Source organism: Nelusetta ayraudi, unplaced genomic scaffold, assembly GCF_046127955.1.
Source record: "Nelusetta ayraudi isolate G7.1 ecotype Tasmania unplaced genomic scaffold, CSIRO-AGI_Nayr_v1 ptg000059l, whole genome shotgun sequence".
In the NCBI taxonomy this organism is placed as follows: domain Eukaryota; kingdom Metazoa; phylum Chordata; class Actinopteri; order Tetraodontiformes; family Monacanthidae; genus Nelusetta; species Nelusetta ayraudi.
This window is the reverse complement of record NW_027466109.1, coordinates 3,097,501-3,104,528: the sequence shown is the minus strand read 5'-3', so window position 1 is coordinate 3,104,528 and position 7,028 is coordinate 3,097,501. Positions and strand designations below refer to the sequence as shown.

General features: G+C 47.1%; 1 long non-coding RNA gene across 1 annotated transcript; it reads left to right on the top strand.

Annotated features, from left to right (window-relative positions):
- Positions 1-845: 845 nt before the first annotated feature.
- Positions 846-2,324, top strand: LOC142897125 (uncharacterized). The gene is made up of 2 exons (XR_012928421.1): positions 846-1,210; positions 1,257-2,324. It is a non-coding gene; the product is annotated as an uncharacterized LOC142897125 (long non-coding RNA).
- The last annotated feature ends 4,704 nt before the right edge of the window (positions 2,325-7,028 follow it).

The following is a 7,028-nucleotide window of genomic DNA, read 5'->3' as shown; positions in this document are numbered from 1 at the left end:
AATGCTGAGGTGCACTTGGCTGTTTGTTTGTGTGTTTTTAGTTCCTCTTCGGCTCGATGTCAGATATTTCTTTTCTCACGGCGTGAGCTTTTCCGGCTGAATGAAACAAAAACTGTATGAATGTTTGACGAAGCGGGGGAAGAAACGGCGAAAGAACATTGAGTCACCGCCCCATCGGTCCACAACTTAAACACTTGACATGTATAGTTCCTGAACCCCTCCCCCTTACCCTCCCAAAAAAAAAACCCAAGATGAGGTCGAAATACTGAATGTGCTTAACTTTGTGCAGTTTTATCGGAATCTGTCCTTGTGCGACAAGGCGCGGGTAGCATTTAACCTGTGGCAGGTTAAAGAACAGCAGGGAGTCCTGAGTGTCCAGAGTGTCAAAGAGTACTGAGGAGAGAGAGAGAGAGAGAGAGAGAGAGAGAGAGAGAGAGAGAGAGAGAGAGAGAGAGAGAGAGAGAGAGAGAGAGAAGAGAGAGAGAGAGAGAGAGGAGAGCACCTTTTATATAGAAATAGAGATATATGTTTGCACAGCTTTAACTAAAGATATCCAACAGAGCGAGCGAGAGGTATATTTACAGGAAGTGGGTGAGGGGAGGGGAAAGGGGCGGGGCTGCAGGCAAGGGAGGGGCCCGGGGAGGGGGTCTTCGCATGGCGCTTTATTCCAATCTTTTCCATTCTCTCCGTCTTTCTGTCTTTTTCTTCTCCACGGCAGGGGAGCGGACGGGCCCCCGTGAGGCGACCTGCGCCATGATGAAGAGAGCAATAAATACCTGTCCGAGTTGAGGGAGGCCAAATAGGAGCGCAGCTGCAGCTGGTCGGCAGGCGGGGGGGAGGGGCAGGGCGGGGGGAGGGGGCGGGGGGGGGGGCGCGCGCGGGTATCTCACAATGTCTGTTGCATTCCAAAAAATAATCTCCCCCAGCTCGGCCACGTTTCCAGGCAGGAGGGGATCAAATCAGCCCCCACCCCCCCACCCCCACGCACCCCTCCCCCTCCCCCTCCCCCCCCTCCTCCTGTTAGTCCTCTAATGCCCCTGAACCCTGAAGCCTGGAGGGGAGATGATGATTAACGTCGGAAGCCTGCCTGGTGTTACCGCTGCCACTTCACCGTGCCGGCGTGTTTACATGTATGTGGAGTTTTGTTTCTCTTTTGTTGTTGTTTAGGTTTTTTTTTGCTCTATGTGTGTTTGTGTGTGTGTGCGTGTGTGTGCGTGTGTGTGTGTGTGTGTGTGTGTGTGTGTGTGTGTGCGCAGAAGGCAGCTGGGGTCGCTCCAGCCACATCAGCAGTGTTGTGAGTCAGCCGCCGCAGCACGGCAGCAACAGCAGCAGCAACAGCAGCAGCAGCAACAGCAGCCTGTTCAAACATGCACCCTGAGCTGCCAGGCCCCTGCCGCTCTCTCTCTCTTTCTCTCTCCCCCTCTCTCGCTCTCTCTCTCTCGCTCACACCATCGCTCGCCGGTTCTGTTGGAAGAGGTGGAGAGAGAGCGAGAGAAAAAAAACAAATCGACATATCTTTGAAGAGCGTCAGCGATTCCGCAGTGTCAGTCTTAAAAAAAAAAAAATTCCAAATTGAGTTTTCGTTTTTTATTTTCTTTGTTTGTTTATTTTGTGCTCCAAAAAAAAAAAAGAATTCCAAACGTTAGCGTCAGCCCCAATTGTGATTTAATGTTGAAAACGTTTCGAGTCGCGTCACGGCCATCCCCGTCCCGTCCCGTCACCGCTGGAGTCAAACTACCAGCTGTTTGCACCTTAATTGGAAAACGAGGCGATCCGTCGATGCACTTTGTTACTGAGGAAAGGCACTTTTTGACAGCGAAAAAAAAAAACGGGTACTTTAAAAAAAAACCTAGTTGCTAATGAGATCAGTCTGTCCGCCGAGGGAGCTCGAGCTCCATCGCTGATTTTGTCCAGGTTTTTTTTTTTTTTTTTTCTTGACGACGATGCTGCCAAAAGAGAATTCAAGAAATACCAAGACAGAAACTAATCTAGATCTCTGAGAGAGACGAGACACCCAGTGGGGTTTTCAAGAACAGGTTTTTTGGTTTGTGACCTTTATTTTCCCGAAAGTGACTAACCCACGCGTTGCACTTGAAGTTACTTGTCGAGAGGAAACCAGCGAGTCTTACGTCTTAACGCAGAGGAAGGGCCGTAGAAGGAGGGAGCAGATGAAGAAAGAAAGGTCACCGTGGAGGTGTGTGCTTGAACGCACACGTTTCTTTTCCCTTTTCTCTTTTTCCATTGACTTGCAGAGGAATGTTTTGCAGGGCGGCAGGTTGGAGGGTCTCAGGACAAACTTTGAATAAACAAACTTTTGTTTGTAACCCATCTGTTCAGCAGCTTCCTTCCTAACTACGAGCGCTCTCTGCGGAGCGGCAGCGGGGCTAATGGGTCCCGGGCAGCGCGGAAGCAAAAAATTACTATCATGTAAAACAACTCATCGGACAGTTGCTTGTTTACTTCACGACCCTCTCGGTGCAGATTTGCATAATTTCTCGGTTTACTCCTGTCGCTCGTTGTCGGCAGTTGCCTATAGGTCTTTAAAACTTTTCGCCGCCTCTATTTTTGCGTTTCCTATACGATGAAGATGGGATTTTATTAATGCACAGCTTGACTCCCACAGGCACACCAATGTTAAGCTCCTAGCGGTACTGCTCCAAGTCTCGTCTTGATTTGCCAGAGAGCCGTGTGTCTGTAGACCTGCCCTGAAACTACCCTGTGTTGTTTGTCGATTAACCAAAGCTTTATTTTTTTCCCCTCCTCTGGGTTCCTCTGCGGACCGGAGGAGGAGGTGATGGACGCATAGTTCTATAAAAGAAAAATATCTCTATCAAACCTGGGTCACCTTAAAGCCACGCCTCCTCGATGACCTACAGGAAAGCGTGTGGAATCGTACAGAAAAATTTTACTTGACTTAGCTTTTCTTTCCGTCTTTGCACCGTTGTGGATGTTAGAATCAGCTGTTTCAAAAACAATGATTTGGGGGGATTTCATACCTGTCTTTTTTTTTTTCTTCTTCTTACAATGATGTGTTTTACACGGCTGTATGTGTGTGTGCAAGGGTTGGATCAGCAGTGTTGGGTTGCTGTGCCAGGAGGGAGGGTGGGTGGGAGGGTGGGGTCAATGGATATAAAGCCTGATAGCACTGGAACTGGTGCTTTAGCTAGCGAGTGAGCAAAAGTTTGCACTATTGTTGAAAGCCCTTCGCCTGCATATGGGAGGAGTGGCGGGGGACCTCAGACAGGCCCGCGAGTTTCCAGGGGTGGACGGCCGAGCGGCTCGCACTCAGCGGTCTGGCGCGGTGCTCAGCAGAACCCCTCCGTCGATGTAATCGTGTTAACCATGACATTATGAGAGATACAGGCATCCGATAGAAACAAATACCAAAGGAGGGAGAAAAAAGGTGGATTCACGAGGAGAAACTCTTGACTGTTGCCGTTGATGTGGTGTAACAGAAACATGTTTGTGATCTTGATCTCAGCAGATGTTCCAAATCCCAAAAAACGTTTTGTCACTTTTTAAAAGTAGCAAAGTCTCAAAATAATAATGATTTAAAAAAAAAAAAAAAAACCCAGTAAGTTTGGAGTGTGTCCTGATGTGTGCAGGTGCCAGAGAAAACTGGACCCAGATCTTTGCAAATTTTAAATGTGGTAATTTGAATTGAAGTCTTGTCAACTGAAAAAAAAAAAAAAAAAAAGATGCTGTAAAAATGAGAAATGCTCTCAAGCTCTGTTATTTTGATCATTCCTGAACTGGATGATTCCGGTTGATTTTTTTTATTTTGGAACCGTTTGAATGGAAATGTTCTCTGTTTCAAAGCCAGCCGGGACACCGTGGCCTTGTCTGAGCAGCACTACCCTTTTTTTTTCCTTCTTCTTCTTTCTTTGTATGTTTCCAGTCAGAGGTATTGTTCAGTGTGGGGCTGAAGCTCACTCCCTGAGGGTGGACAAGCAATTGGGGCCACAGCGTGCCTTAGAAAAGAAAAATTACAACTTGATATTCCAGTAAGCATCTCTCACTTTCAAACCAAACTGCTGATTCCTGATTGGCTCACAACCGCAGAAAACCAGTTATTCCTTTCGCTTTTAACCACGAAATTCACAATAGCTTCCACCTCCAGTGCGTGTACGGCCTCAGCCCCAGACTAAGGTGACTCTGACGCCGAGATGGTCTCCCAACACTTGCGTATGAGTGTTTTTTGTTTTGTTATTTTTTACCAAATTGACCTTGACACGTTTATCTTTTTCCTGTGCTGTTTGTTTTCAGATTTTTTTTGGGGTGCATCTATCTGAGAAGGCCATAAAACAAAGACTATAAACAATGACTACAATCATGTCTGTACATAATCAAACACAGAAGTACAGTGTGACTGTTAACACTGAGATTTAAAACGTCGACTATCTGCTTCTCGTCATTCTGGGTTTTTTTTTTTTTTTTTTTTTTTGCTCCTCCACACACCTGATTTTACATTCTATCTATTCCTCTCACGCGCGCGCGTTTGTTTGTTTTTTTTTCGATCACACTCACTCGACGCACAGAAGGAAAAAGCCGAGTGCGGCATATGCACGGTGGCCGTGCGCACAGCGTGGCTCTGGCACTTGCACAGACAGCCCCGGGTCCTTCGGCGAGGCCGGCTGCTGTCTGTTGGCCGCTCGCAGCCAAGTGGGGACAGTTTGCACACAGAGTCTTTGTCGCTATCTGGGGGATCCAAAGGTTGGCGCAGGGGGAGGAGGATCACATTGGAGCGGTTGGGGGGGCAGGGAGGGGGGGGGGTTAGGAGACAGGGTTTGAATATGCAACGGCCGCAATTTGATAATAGAGCGATAATATCCAGGGGGTCACCACAGGTTTAGAGTGTTTGCCGGCCTCTTTTGTCTCTATGTAAGTACTACTCAGGTGGAAAAATTACACTGCTATGCATCGGCCGTCACTGTCTTGCTTGAGTTTATGCTTTGGTCTAATTAACCCTCTGGGTTATTATTTCCCGTCTTTGTCCACACACACACACACACACACACACACACACACACACACACCAGTGTTTTGGCCTGGTAGTTGACAGAGCGCTGGAGGAGCAGCAGCAGAACCAGCCTGTTTCTCTGCTTAATATTGATCTGGTGGATTGTTTGTCGGAGGGGAAGGGAAGCCACAGGAGATTAGACAGTCTTAATAATCAGACCAATATTTCTAAAAAAAAAAAAAAAAAAAAAAATAGAAGAAGAAGAGGCGCCGGGGAGCAGCGCACATGGGGGAGCGTGCACGCACTTTGACGCTTTCTTCCCCCATTACTCTCCCATCACTGTGGACGGCAGCGGCGGCATCTCCTGCTGCCGACCGGCCTTTGATCAGAGATCACAAACCCTCAGCAGCGGAATCGACAGGAGGGGAGGGGAGGGGAGAGGGGAGGAAGGAAGGAGGGAGGCAGGAGAGAAGGAGGAGTCAGCTCCAGGCATCCAGCCCCGGTGTAGGACACATTCCATAGCTTCATACTGTGATTCCTACTTTGGAGTTTTTTAAGTTTGCATCGGGGGGGAAAGTGTGTGCGTCTGTATGTGTATGTGTGTGAGACCATCAACGTCTTGCTGTTGATTGTTTCCCGCCCCACGTTGTCCAACGTCACCTTTCCCTCGGTGGTGTGACGGGTCACTTCTCTAAAGCCCCCCCACCTCCCCACTGGCGTTTGTGCTATCCAGTTGCCTTCTTTCAGCTTCTGCGATTGTAAATGTCATTTTTATTTTATTTTTTTTAATTTTTGTAAAAAAAAAAAAAAAAAAAGCACTTTCCTAAAAGGCCATCCTCATTTATGTTTGCTGTTCAACAAACATTTGTTTATACTTTAATGTTCCTCTCAAAATGTCTTCTTTTTTTTTTTTTTACAAAAAAAATTATCGCCGCCAATTATTTAATTGCAGCAAAGCAAATCTGATGAAAATGGGAATGCGTTAAAGAAAACTTGAATATTCAGTCCCGTAAAGCCCTCACACACACACACACACACACCCACACACACACACACACTTCTATTATGTCTCCACCGTTCCAGTTGTAATGCAGCTTATTGCGCTGCCGCAAAGCAACGTGTATCCCCTTCGCCTGCTCTCTGCTCACTGTCTCAGCTCTCGTTGGGAGAAAAGGTCATTTGATCTCTTTTTTTTTGTGTGGGGGGGGGGGGGGTAGTGGGGGAGACTCCTTTTTTCTTTCTTTTTTTTTGAAAAAGAAACCTGTACAACAGTGTCGAGGCTTTCTGAGAAGGCTGGCTGTGCTGAATGTTAAACATGCAGCGAGCGTCGTATCCACTGCAGTGTCTCTTTGTCCGCAATAACGCTCAGTCTGTGTGTGCAGTCGAAGGCTGAATCTGGTGTCCATATAGAGCGAACAGCCATAATGGAAGACAGATGAAAGGGCCCAGCGACCATGATGCATCTATCTATTTCTTCTTCTTTTTTTCTCCCGCCTGCGAGTCAGAACAGTAAAGTTTGTTGGCCTTAACGTCCACGTCAAGTCAAAGAGTTTCGCAGTAGAGGAAAGAGAAACACTTTTAGAAGTCCATAGTTTAGTAAATGGTTCAACTTGGGGATAAATATGCTACTATTTATAATAGGTTGGTTTGTAACTGTGATTACTATGATGATCCTTTACAATATAGATTGGGTTTTTTTTCCTTCCTGATGCACATTAAGGATAATTACGTTTGTCCCAATTTTTCATACCTGGGCGTCAACTGTAAGTGAACAACTGAGGCACAGCAGAAAACTGTTGCTCCTCTCTCTCTCTCTCTCTCTCTCTCTCTCTCTCTCTCTCTCTCTCTCTCACTCTCTCTCTCTCTTTTTTTTTTCTCTCGCCGTGCGTGTTTTCAACTGCCATCCCTGCTGCACGTCCGACAACACACACCCACTCTGCTGAGCACGACAAGTGCGACGTTGAAAGTGGAAAATGCAGAATGTCCCCTGCGACATGACCAATCAAATGATGGACCACGGAGCAAGCGTGCAGCTTCACAGAATGTGTGTTGTTAACTCGCCGGCCGC